Genomic DNA, 13,760 nt, shown 5'->3' on the forward strand with positions numbered 1-13,760 from the left:
TAAAGTCACTTTACATTTGCTACAGTCATCCTAAATACACTTCTTTGTTGGGAGTTTAAAAGATATTTCCATCAGCTAGATTACAAGTACCTAGAACTCCCATTCTTGTTTATGTAAGAGTGGCTTCATCAGATTAAATGCTGTTCTCTGGAATGACATAAAATAGGAATAATTTACTCGTATGATTCCTACGTAAACCATCTTTATTTACAAAATAGTATCTTAAGAATTATTGTTTCATTGAGCTTCAATTGGAGCCAAAGTATAGTCAATTACTGAAGTAAAAGCAGTTACTTAAAAACTAAAAATGAGAGATAAGTCAAATTACATTTGAAGAGAGAGCAACAGCATGAGGTTTCTTGTTTGGTTCTGGATGTTGAGTAACAGGCTCATATGCAGGTGGAAGGAACCCTTCAGGGAACTCACTTGTACTTTCAGAATGGGGGTGTAGATGGCTGAATTCCAGCTCTTGGGGGAAGATTGTGAGGAAAACCCCCTGCCTGCATAGACACTTCGCATTGGAAATGGAGTGGGTGGCGGGTCAGGTGGAACATAATCTCCAGGTTCCCAGACAAGTTTCCTGGGAGAGGTGGAGGAAAAAAAAGGTCCTCTTCTCATGAACTGACTCCTTGGGTCAACTGGAAACAAGGCACCTCTGACTGGAGGGAAAGGTGCCAACACAGAGCCAGAGCCAGTGGCTTGGTTTTCAGCATGGAGAGGTGAATCAGGCACATCAGAGTCCAAAGGAGGCATATTAGGAATTCTGTGTTCTGATGGTCCCGATGCTCTACCACAATTTGAGTAAAACCTATCTTGCCTTTGTAGAGGAAGACGTGCATCAGAAGAATATGGTTGGCCTGGCGGAGGGATCATCAGCCTACTGGCCTGTTCCCCTGGAGGAGAGAGGGGCCTAGTCTGAGAAGGTGCTCTCTGAAAATCAGTGAACTTATGACAGCTGGATTCTCTTCCTTTACTGCTAGTCGCATGGTCCAGAGGATTCTCCAGGACCCCTTGACCCTCCTCCTCCTCCCACTGGAGTGAAAGGTGAGAGTGTGAGTGGACCACTCTTTTCCAAATGAGGAGGTCTCCTTTCAGATGAAGGGTGACCTATTGGTGAGGGCCCATTTGGAGAAGGCTTTCTGCCCATTGCTGAGTTGAAAACATCCAGTGCATCATAGGGATCTTTTTCTACAAGTTCAAATCTAAGCTCCTTCTCAGTTAATTTTTGTCTGTTGCGTGCATTTTGTTTCCTGAAATAACTGAGGTTTCTTTCAGCAATCCGAGCTGCCAACTCACTAGCATGTGCTTCTTTCTCAGAGGAAATAATCTTCCCCAGACAGGAATGAATGGTACTCTGCAATTGTTCTTCAAGATATTGGGCTCTCTTTCGGTAGGTCTCCAGCTCTTTTATTGTATGGCTCATCTTTTCTTCGACTTTGGAAAGTTTCTCCTCTTGCTCCACCCGGTAGTTTTCCTCCACTCTTAATTTCCTGTGCAGTTTCATCATATTTTCTTGATAGCGTTCCATCATGACTTTGAAGTTCTTCTTTAGGGTCTTATTCTTACTTTGCAGCTGTGCATTTTCTGACTGCAAGGATGCCTGTTCAGTCTGCAGACTTTTAAGGTGTTCTGTAAGGTCTTCCGTGGTTTTCTCCACTTCACATGAGAAAGTACATTTTTGAATTCTTCCTCCTTCCAAGATTTCTAAGGAGTCCTTTAGCTTATCACCATAAACCAGGTTCCTCAAAGCTCCTTTGGACTCATCCTCCAAGTGAGCACCAATTTCGGGTTCACTCGTCTTTCCCAGTTCCAGGTGACCACCATCCCGTTGAGCTCCCAGGCTTGGAGAAGATCTATCCTTCATCTTCAGCAAGCATTCACTCAGAGGCTCCATGTGATTTTCTGTGTCCCTTAAAACTTGTTCTCCAGCTACTTTAGAGTCCTCTAATATGATTTTTGCTTTATATTGGACACCTCCTTGTTCCCTCTGTGCTTCAGCTTCTCCTCGTATTGTTGTTCTCTGCGTTTGCGGAAGTAGGGATCGTTCATTCGAAACCTCTTTGATTGCCAGCTTCAGTTCTTCCTCATTCACTTGAAGGAGTCTCCAGTTTGTTTTAGCTTCAGCTATTTGTGATCTGAGGGATTCAGATTCACCTTGGAGGGACTGTATCCTTCTTGATAGATGCGCCATCGTTTCATCCTGTTGACCATGTTGAGCCTTCTGTGCTTTGAGCTCTTCTTGTAGAAAGAGCATTTCAACGCCATGGCTGGATTCAGGCCTATGCAGCTTTTCGTCGGTTGCCTCCAGCTGTTGTGCTTCTCTTGAACCCTTCTCAAACCTGCAATCCTTTAAAGATGATTCTAAGCCTTCATGTTCTTTTTCAACAAGGCTCACTTTTTCAAGAAGTCCACATTTTGCCTCAATAAGTCCAGCAAGATTTAGAGCCAGCCTTTTTTCTCTTCCCACGTAAAGCCTGCTATGAAGCGACTGAAAAACTCTCCAGAAAAGTGAGACAACAGCAAAAAATCCAAGAGCTGTACACATCACCAACTCGCAAGGAAAGCCATAAGGAAGATGGCCTGGCTTCATGTCTTCGGACAATGCTGCCACAACCCTGGGTGCTTCTTCCAGAACCACCCACTATTATGGCTGAGAGGCCATCACGCCAAGACAGCTTTGGCTCTTGCCACCACAATCACAGCCTGCCCGGGCAGGCCAACACAGGCTGTGGACACTCAGGTGTTTGGTCAGGAACTCCAACCTGCACCAGGCAACGGAGCAGACCACTGTGATCGCCTTCAGGGGCTGAGCGTATGGTGGGTGGTGGGCGTATGGCGGTGGGAGCCATGATCAAAGGCTCCCAGGAGCCTTGTTGTGCTCAACTGCCCATCAGGGGAGTCTTGTCCGCTTCCCTACCCGGTGCATCCTCAAGTGCCACACGTTTAGGTCCCTCCCACTCCAGCCAGAGAGAATTCCTCTCCATGCCACCCACCCCTTGATTTGGTTTAGGCCAGGCCAAGGCGGGGTTAGTAGGAAGATTCCATCCAGTCATAATAACATTCAGTTTGATGTCACTCAAATTCTAAAGCTGACTAAACTGTTCAAACAGCTTTTATGGCCTATATTGGTCTTTGTGTCCCTTGCCTTTTGTTTGAGTGACTCAGTCCTTTCCCTGCCCTTGTGCTCTCCCTATTTCCTACCTTCCTTCCTTTCTTCCTGGTTTTTCTCCTTTTCTTCTTCCTTCTTTTCTACCTCCCTCCATCCCTCCAACTTTGCCTTCCTCCCTTCCAACTTTCTCTCTCCCTTCCCTTCCTTTTCTTTTCTTGCCAGTGTTTGGGGTGAAAGTCCATGGCAGGCCAGCCCCAAGCTAGGCAAGGTCACTGCCACTGAGCTACAACATCCCCAGACCTGCTGCCACTTCCTATGCAATTAATTTGAATTATCTCTAAAGAGAAACTCTCACATTAGTCTACTTTCAAAGTAATTTCCGAAGAGTTGCTAACATGGGCATAAATCAGTTATGACAAGTCATTTTGAAAAGCACGGCACAGCTAATGTTCCTCAAAAGAAGGAGTTGAAAACTTTAGTTGGTTTTCAGGTCAGCATTTCTAGACTAGTGCAAACCCTCCTAATCCTGATCTCTCCTTAGTCCTATGATTTCTTTAAGTGTCCCCTTTGCTCCTGTTCATGGAGTCATGTGTACAGAAATTATACCTGGTTCTATTGAACTCTACTTAATTCTTTCTCACCTCTGTGCTCCTTTTGCCAAGTCACTCCTCAACACTTACTGTAACCCTTTCAATTTTTTGTCCATTTTCATTTAAAAAACTCTTTCAAAAATTGAACCATTTCGCATGCAGATACAGTCTTCTTGATCTGCTATTAATCCCCCACTACTGACATTGTAAGTTATTGAAATGTACACTTCCAGACCGTTTTCAGATTTTTGATTTCTGTATATCTATCTGTCTATCTATTTACAAACATAACATGGTATTCTGAAAGTATCATTCTGCTTTTGGAGCTCTACATTGTGTTTTTCAGAAGCAGGCCTATTACACAGAGATGAATCCATGTTACCTAGATTGAGTTCAAACCGGAATGTGCACTCTGATTCCCATTATATTGTTCTACCTACTAATGGACAGTTCAGTTATATCCAGACCTCACCACCTCCCCCATTAAGTAAAACCCTTGTGAAGAGACATGTAGATGCCTTTATGAACATATTGATAATTTTTCATGGCAGTGTTTTCCAAAAACCAGTTAGTAAAATCAATTTATTCGTTTGCAGCCTGAAATTACCTTCATTCCAGTTTACTGGTATAAGAACCGCAGTGTATCAGCAACAATTCTCCAATAGTAGTTCAGGCAGTAGTCATTCTAGATAACAATCAGTGCCGGATCCTCCATGTATTTTACACAGCCCATGACAGGGGACATCCGTCCACTCGTTTAGAACAACTGATGTTTTACGCTGGCCATTTAGGTTTATTTAAAGGAGTGGTTAGAAAACAGGTGAGACAGACTGATTAGATTCAGTATGTATGTTGGCTTTGTTTTTCTAGGCCTGAATTTTTCACATTTCAATTAATTGTAGGTTAAGTATCAGGCAGATTCTTCACTGGGCTTCAAATGTGATAAAGTTGCTACTTATTTTTAAGAAGGCCGTTGCAATCCTGCATTTATTTTACACCTCAGTGCTTGTTTTACACACAAGCACACACGCCCACACACCACACACATCAACAAACACACAAACACATAATTAGAGCACATTTAACACTCAAATAAAGCTTAACCTACTAATTCATAACTAGGGTATTTTTTTAATAAGTATTGTGTCTTGGTCTCTACTGGGGAAACATTGTTCAATGTGAGTTCTCTGGTTTGTTGTAGGGCACTGAATGTTCACTTGTTGGCAATGATATAGAAATGGGGAGTAAGAGTTTAAAAGTTTTTACAGTAGGTAGGCAGAGTCAGAGTATGGAATCTAAGAATAAGAAATTGGGGAATTTCCTCTTTGTTTCTCCATTTCAATCTCCTAATAATTCATGTATATTTTCCAAAAGGCTCCCAGAAAACAAGGACTAGGTCAATCCACATATCAGTGAACCATAGCAGAATGCGATTCTGAATTTCATATAAACAGTCATAAAATCAAAAAGACAGGTGCTGGGGTTTTGGCTCAGCACTAGAGTGCCGGCTTCACACTTTCAAAGGTCCTGAGTTGGATCCCCAACACCATGTGTGAAAGGAATGAATGAACCAATGCATGAGTGTATGATGAATGAAGTAAAGGTATAAGGAGGAGGAGGAAGAGGAGGAGGAGGAGGAGAAATAGAAGAAGATGATGAGTAATTTGACAGAAGGGAAAAAGGGGAGGAGAGTGAGTTTAAAGTGTGGTTTCCAATTCCCAAACGTTAAATTACAGCAGACGGGATAGAGAGAGAAGATGGGAGGGCAGGAGAGGGGGGATAGTAGAGGCCAGAAAAGGTAGCAGAATACAACAGTTACTAATATGGCATTTTGTAAAAACGTGGATGTGTAAACAATGTGATTGTGCAATCTGAATATGGGGTCCAAATGGGAGTTCATAACTCACTTGAATCTAATGTAGGAAATATGGTATCTCAAGAGCTATGTAAGGTTTTAAGCAACCAATATAAAAAAGAGGTCTTCATTTTTCTTTGTAGTTGAGATCTCCTGTTTCCGTGACAGGTTTAGTTGTGTTCTCTCCTTTAGTCCTCCCATGCTCTAGTTATTCTGATATGGAAAAACTAGCTGAAATGCCCAACCAGTCTCTAAATCAGTGACACTTTTTCATTAAGCCTAAAGTCACTTTACATTTGCTACAGTCATCCTAAATACACTTCTTTGTTGGGAGTTTAAAAGATATTTCCATCAGCTAGATTACAAGTACCTAGAACTCCCATTCTTGTTTATGTAAGAGTGGCTTCATCAGATTAAATGCTGTTCTCTGGAATGACATAAAATAGGAATAATTTACTCGTAAGATTCCTACGTAAACCATCTTTATTTACAAAATAGTATCTTAAGAATTATTGTTTCATTGAGCTTCAATTGGAGCCAAAGTATAGTCAATTACTGAAGTAAAAGCAGTTACTTAAAAACTAAAAATGAGAGATAAGCCAAATTACATTTGAAGAGAGAGCAATAGCATGAGGTTTCTTGTTTGGTTCTGGATGTTGAGTAAGAGGCTCATTTGCAGGTGGAAGGAATCCTTCAGGGAACTCACTTGTACTTTCAGAATGGGGGTGTAGAGGGCTGAATTCCAGCTCTTGGGGGAAGATTGTGAGGAAAACCCCCTGCCTGCATAGACACTTCGCATTGGAAATGGAGTGGGTGGCGGGTCAGGTGGAACATAATCTCCAGGTTCCCAGACAAGTTTCCTGGGAGAGGTGGAGGAAAAAAAAGGTCCTCTTCTCATGAACTGACTCCTTGGGTCAACTGGAAACAAGGCACCTCTGACTGGAGGGAAAGGTGCCAACACAGAGCCAGAGCCAGTGGCTTGGTTTTCAGCATGGAGAGGTGAATCAGGCACATCAGAGTCCAAAGGAGGCATATTAGGAATTCTGTGTTCTGATGGTCCCGATGCTCTACCACAATTTGAGTAAAACCAATCTTGCCTTTGTAGAGGAAGACGTGCATCAGAAGAATATGGTTGGCCTGGCGGAGGGATCATCAGCCTGCTGGCCTGTTCCCCTGGAGGAGAGAGGGGCCTAGTCTGAGAAGGTGCTCTCTGAAAATCAGTGAACTTATGACAGCTGGATTCTCTTCCTTTACTGCTAGTCGCATGGTCCAGAGGATTCTCCAGGGCCCCTTGACCCTCCTCCTCCTCCCACTGGAGTGAAAGGTGAGAGTGTGAGTGGACCACTCTTTTCCAAATGAGGAGGTCTCCTTTCAGATGAAGGGTGACCTATTGGTGAGGGCCCATTTGGAGAAGGCTTTCTGCCCATTGCTGAGTTGGAAACATCCAGTGCATCATAGGGATCTTTTTCTACAAGTTCAAATCTAAGCTCCTTCTCAGTTAATTTTTGTCTGTTGCGTGCATTTTGTTTCCTGAAATAACTGAGGTTTCTTTCAGCAATCCGAGCTGCCAACTCACTAGCATGTGCTTCTTTCTCAGAGGAAATAATCTTCCCCAGACAGGAATGAATGGTACTCTGCAATTGTTCTTCAAGATATTGGGCTCTCTTTCGGTAGGTCTCCAGCTCTTTTATTGTATGGCTCATCTTTTCTTCGACTTTGGAAAGTTTCTCCTCTTGCTCCACCCGGTAGTTTTCCTCCACTCTTAATTTCCTGTGCAGTTTCATCATATTTTCTTGATAGCGTTCCATCATGACTTTGAAGTTCTTCTGTAGGGTCTTATTCTTACTTTGCAGCTGTGCATTTTCTGACTGCAAGGATGCCTGTTCAGTCTGCAGACTTTTAAGGTGTTCTGTAAGGTCTTCTGTGGTTTTCTCCACTTCAGATGAGAAAGTACATTTTTGAATTCTTCCTCCTTCCAAGATTTCTAAGGAGTCCTTTAGCTTATCACCATAAACCAGGTTCCTCAAAGCTCCTTTGGACTCATCCTCCAAGTGAGCACCAATTTCGGGTTCACTCGTCTTTCCCAGTTCCAGGTGACCACCATCCCGTTGAGCTCCCAGGCTTGGAGAAGATCTATCCTTCATCTTCAGCAAGCATTCACTCAGAGGCTCCATGTGATTTTCTGTGTCCCTTAAAACTTGTTCTCCAGCTACTTTAGAGTCCTCTAATATGATTTTTGCTTTATATTGGACACCTCCTTGTTCCCTCTGTGCTTCAGCTTCTCCTCGTATTGTTGTTCTCTGCGTTTGCGGAAGTAGGGATCCTTCATTCGAAACCTCTTTGATTGCCAGCTTCAGTTCTTCCTCATTCACTTGAAGGAGTCTCCAGTTTGTTTTAGCTTCAGCTATTTGTGATCTGAGGGATTCAGATTCACCTTGGAGGGACTGTATCCTTCTTGATAGATGCGCCATCGTTTCATCCTGTTGACCATGTTGAGCCTTCTGTGCTTTGAGCTCTTCTTGTAGAAAGAGCATTTCAACGCCATGGCTGGATTCAGGCCTATGCAGCTTTTTGTCGGTTGCCTCCAGCTGTTGTGCTTCTCTTGAACCCTTCTCAAACCTGCAATCCTTTAAAGATGATTCTAAGCCTTCATGTTCTTTTTCAACAAGGCTCACTTTTTCAAGAAGTCCACATTTTGCCTCAATAAGTCCAGCAAGATTTAGAGCCAGCCTTTTTTCTCTTCCCACGTAAAGCCTGCTATGAAGCGACTGAAAAACTCTCCAGAAAAGTGAGACAACAGCAAAAAATCCAAGAGCTGTACACATCACCAACTCGCAAGGAAAGCCATAAGGAAGATGGCCTGGCTTCATGTCTTCGGACAATGCTGCCACAACCCTGGGTGCTTCTTCCAGAACCACCCACTATTATGGCTGAGAGGCCATCACGCCAAGACAGCTTTGGCTCTTGCCACCACAATCACAGCCTGCCCGGGCAGGCCAACACAGGCTGTGGACACTCAGGTGTTTGGTCAGGAACTCCAACCTGCACCAGGCAACGGAGCAGACCACTGTGATCGCCTTCAGGGGCTGAGCGTATGGTGGGTGGTGGGCGTATGGCGGTGGGAGCCATGATCAAAGGCTCCCAGGAGCCTTGTTGTGCTCAACTGCCCATCAGGGGAGTCTTGTCCGCTTCCCTACCCGGTGCATCCTCAAGTGCCACAGGTTTAGGTCCCTCCCACTCCAGCCAGAGAGAATTCCTCTCCATGCCACCCACCCCTAGATTTGGTTTAGGCCAGGCCAAGGCGGGGTTAGTAGGAAGATTCCATCCAGTCATAATAACATTCAGTTTGATGTCACTCAAATTCTAAAGCTGACTAAACTGTTCAAACAGCTTTTATGGCCTATATTGGTCTTTGTGTCCCTTGCCTTTTGTTTGAGTGACTCAGTCCTTTCCCTGCCCTTGTGCTCTCCCTATTTCCTACCTTCCTTCCTTTCTTCCTGGTTTTTCTCCTTTTCTTCTTCCTTCTTTTCTACCTCCCTCCATCCCTCCAACTTTGCCTTCCTCCCTTCCAACTTTCTCTCTCCCTTCCCTTCCTTTTCTTTTCTTGCCAGTGTTTGGGGTGAAAGTCCATGGCAGGCCAGCCCCAAGCTAGGCAAGGTCACTGCCACTGAGCTACAACATCCCCAGACCTGCTGCCACTTCCTATGCAATTAATTTGAATTATCTCTAAAGAGAAACTCTCACATTAGTCTACTTTCAAAGTAATTTCCGAAGAGTTGCTAACATGGGCATAAATCAGTTATGACAAGTCATTTTGAAAAGCACGGCACAGCTAATGTTCCTCAAAAGAAGGAGTTGAAAACTTTAGTTGGTTTTCAGGTCAGCATTTCTAGACTAGTGCAAACCCTCCTAATCCTGATCTCTCCTTAGTCCTATGATTTCTTTAAGTGTCCCCTTTGCTCCTGTTCATGGAGTCATGTGTACAGAAATTATACCTGGTTCTATTGAACTCTACTTAATTCTTTCTCACCTCTGTGCTCCTTTGGCCAAGTCACTCCTCAACACTTACTGTAACCCTTTCAATTTTTTGTCCATTTTCATTTAAAAAACTCTTTCAAAAATTGAACCATTTCGCATGCAGATACAGTCTTCTTGATCTGCTATTAATCCCCCACTACTGACATTGTAAGTTATTGAAATGTACACTTCCAGACCGTTTTCAGATTTTTGATTTCTGTATATCTATCTGTCTATCTATTTACAAACATAACATGGTATTCTGAAAGTATCGTTCTGCTTTTGGAGCTCTACATTGTGTTTTTCAGAAGCAGGCCTATTACACAGAGATGAATCCATGTTACCTAGATTGAGTTCAAACCGGAATGTGCACTCTGATTCCCATTATATTGTTCTACCTACTAATGGACAGTTCAGTTATATCCAGACCTCACCACCTCCCCCATTAAGTAAAACCCTTGTGAAGAGACATGTAGATGCCTTTATGAACATATTGATAATTTTTCATGGCAGTGTTTTCCAAAAACCAGTTAGTAAAATCAATTTATTCGTTTGCAGCCTGAAATTACCTTCATTCCAGTTTACTGGTATAAGAACCGCAGTGTATCAGCAACAATTCTCCAATAGTAGTTCAGGCAGAAATCATTCTAGATAACAATCAGTGCCGGATCCTCCATGTATTTTACACAGCCCATGACAGGGGACATCCGTCCACTCGTTTAGAACAACTGATGTTTTACGCTGGCCATTTAGGTTTATTTAAAGGAGTGGTTAGAAAACAGGTGAGACAGACTGATTAGATTCAGTATGTATGTTGGCTTTGTTTTTCTAGGCCTGAATTTTTCACATTTCAATTAATTGTAGGTTAAGTATCAGGCAGATTCTTCACTGGGCTTCAAATGTGATAAAGTTGCTACTTATTTTTAAGAAGGCCGTTGCAATCCTGCATTTATTTTACACCTCAGTGCTTGTTTTACACACAAGCACACACGCCCACACACCACACACATCAACAAACACACAAACACATAATTAGAGCACATTTAACACTCAAATAAAGCTTAACCTACTAATTCATAACTATGGTATTTTTTTAATAAGTATTGTGTCTTGGTCTCTACTGGGGAAACATTGTTCAATGTGAGTTCTCTGGTTTGTTGTAGGGCACTGAATGTTCACTTGTTGGCAATGATATAGAAATGGGGAGTAAGAGTTTAAAAGTTTTTACAGTAGGTAGGCAGAGTCAGAGTATGGAATCTAAGAATAAGAAATTGGGGAATTTCCTCTTTGTTTCTTCATTTCAATCTCCTAATAATTCATGTATATTTTCCAAAAGGCTCCCAGAAAACAAGGACTAGGTCAATCCACATATCAGTGAACCATAGCAGAATGCAATTCTGAATTTCATATAAACAGTCATAAAATCAAAAAGACAGGTGCTGGGGTTTTGGCTCAGCACTAGAGTGCCGGCTTCACACTTTCAAAGGTCCTGAGTTGGATCCCCAACACCATGTGTGAAAGGAATGAATGAACCAATGCATGAGTGTATGAGGAATGAAGTAAAGGTATAAGGAGGAGGAGGAAGAGGAGGAGGAGGAGGAGAAATAGAAGAAGATGATGAGTAATTTGACAGAAGGGAAAAAGGGGAGGAGAGTGAGTTTAAAGTGTGGTTTCCAATTCCCAAACGTTAAATTACAGCAGACGGGATAGAGAGAGAAGATGGGAGGGCAGGAGAGGGGGGATAGTAGAGGCCAGAAAAGGTAGCAGAATACAACAGTTACTAATATGGCATTTTGTAAAAACGTGGATGTGTAAACAATGTGATTGTGCAATCTGAATATGGGGTCCAAATGGGAGTTCATAACTCACTTGAATCTAATGTAGGAAATATGGTATCTCAAGAGCTATGTAAGGTTTTAAGCAACCAATATAAAAAAGAGGTCTTCATTTTTCTTTGTAGTTGAGATCTCCTGTTTCCGTGACAGGTTTAGTTGTGTTCTCTCCTTTAGTCCTCCCATGCTCTAGTTATTCTGATATGGAAAACTAGCTGAAATGCCCAACCAGTCTCTAAATCAGTGACACTTTTTCATTAAGCCTAAAGTCACTTTACATTTGCTACAGTCATCCTAAATACACTTCTTTGTTGGGAGTTTAAAAGATATTTCCATCAGCTAGATTACAAGTACCTAGAACTCCCATTCTTGTTTATGTAAGAGTGGCTTCATCAGATTAAATGCTGTTCTCTGGAATGACATAAAATAGGAATAATTTACTCGTAAGATTCCTACGTAAACCATCTTTATTTACAAAATAGTATCTTAAGAATTATTGTTTCATTGAGCTTCAATTGGAGCCAAAGTATAGTCAATTACTGAAGTAAAAGCAGTTACTTAAAAACTAAAAATGAGAGATAAGTCAAATTACATTTGAAGAGAGAGCAACAGCATGAGGTTTCTTGTTTGGTTCTGGATGTTGAGTAACAGGCTCATTTGCAGGTGGAAGGAACCCTTCAGGGAACTCACTTGTACTTTCAGAATGGGGGTGTAGAGGGCTGAATTCCAGCTCTTGGGGGAAGATTGTGAGGAAAACCCCCTGCCTGCATAGACACTTCGCATTGGAAATGGAGTGGGTGGCGGGTCAGGTGGAACATAATCTCCAGGTTCCCAGACAAGTTTCCTGGGAGAGGTGGAGGAAAAAAAAGGTCCTCTTCTCATGAACTGACTCCTTGGGTCAACTGGAAACAAGGCACCTCTGACTGGAGGGAAAGGTGCCAACACAGAGCCGGAGCCAGTTGCTTGGTTTTCAGCATGGAGAGGTGAATCAGGCACATCAGAGTCCAAAGGAGGCATATTAGGAATTCTGTGTTCTGATGGTCCCGATGCTCTACCACAATTTGAGTAAAACCTATCTTGCCTTTGTAGAGGAAGACGTGCATCAGAAGAATATGGTTGGCCTGGCGGAGGGATCATCAGCCTGCTGGCCTGTTCCCCTGGAGGAGAGAGGGGCCTAGTCTGAGAAGGTGCTCTCTGAAAATCAGTGAACTTATGACAGCTGGATTCTCTTCCTTTACTGCTAGTCGCATGGTCCAGAGGATTCTCCAGGGCCCCTTGACCCTCCTCCTCCTCCCACTGGAGTGAAAGGTGAGAGTGTGAGTGGACCACTCTTTTCCAAATGAGGAGGTCTCCTTTCAGATGAAGGGTGACCTATTGGTGAGGGCCCATTTGGAGAAGGCTTTCTGCCCATTGCTGAGTTGGAAACATCCAGTGCATCATAGGGATCTTTTTCTACAAGTTCAAATCTAAGCTCCTTCTCAGTTAATTTTTGTCTGTTGCGTGCATTTTGTTTCCTGAAATAACTGAGGTTTCTTTCAGCAATCCGAGCTGCCAACTCACTAGCATGTGCTTCTTTCTCAGAGGAAATAATCTTCCCCAGACAGGAATGAATGGTACTCTGCAATTGTTCTTCAAGATATTGGGCTCTCTTTCGGTAGGTCTCAGCTCTTTTATTGTATGGCTCATCTTTTCTTCGACTTTCGAAAGTTTCTCCTCTTGCTCCACCCGGTAGTTTTCCTCCACTCTTAATTTCCTGTGCAGTTTCATCATATTTTCTTGATAGCGTTCCATCATGACTTTGAAGTTCTTCTTTAGGGTCTTATTCTTACTTTGCAGCTGTGCATTTTCTGACTGCAAGGATGCCTGTTCAGTCTGCAGACTTTTAAGGTGTTCTGTAAGGTCTTCCGTGGTTTTCTCCATTTCAGATGAGAAAGTACATTTTTGAATTCTTCCTCCTTCCAAGATTTCTAAGGAGTCCTTTAGCTTATCACCATAAACCAGGTTCCTCAAAGCTCCTTTGGACTCATCCTCCAAGTGAGCACCAATTTCGGGTTCACTCGTCTTTCCCAGTTCCAGGTGACCACCATCCCGTTGAGCTCCCAGGCTTGGAGAAGATCTATCCTTCATCTTCAGCAAGCATTCACTCAGAGGCTCCATGTGATTTTCTGTGTCCCTTAAAACTTGTTCTCCAGCTACTTTAGAGTCCTCTAATATGATTTTTGCTTTATATTGGACACCTCCTTGTTCCCTCTGTGCTTCAGCTTCTCCTCGTATTGTTGTTCTCTGCGTTTGCGGAAGTAGGGATCCTTCATTCGAAACCTCTTTGATTGCCAGCTTCAGTTCTTCCTCATTCACTT

The sequence above is a fragment of the Callospermophilus lateralis genome, unplaced genomic scaffold, assembly GCF_048772815.1.
Source record: "Callospermophilus lateralis isolate mCalLat2 unplaced genomic scaffold, mCalLat2.hap1 Scaffold_73, whole genome shotgun sequence".
NCBI classification, from domain to species: domain Eukaryota; kingdom Metazoa; phylum Chordata; class Mammalia; order Rodentia; family Sciuridae; genus Callospermophilus; species Callospermophilus lateralis.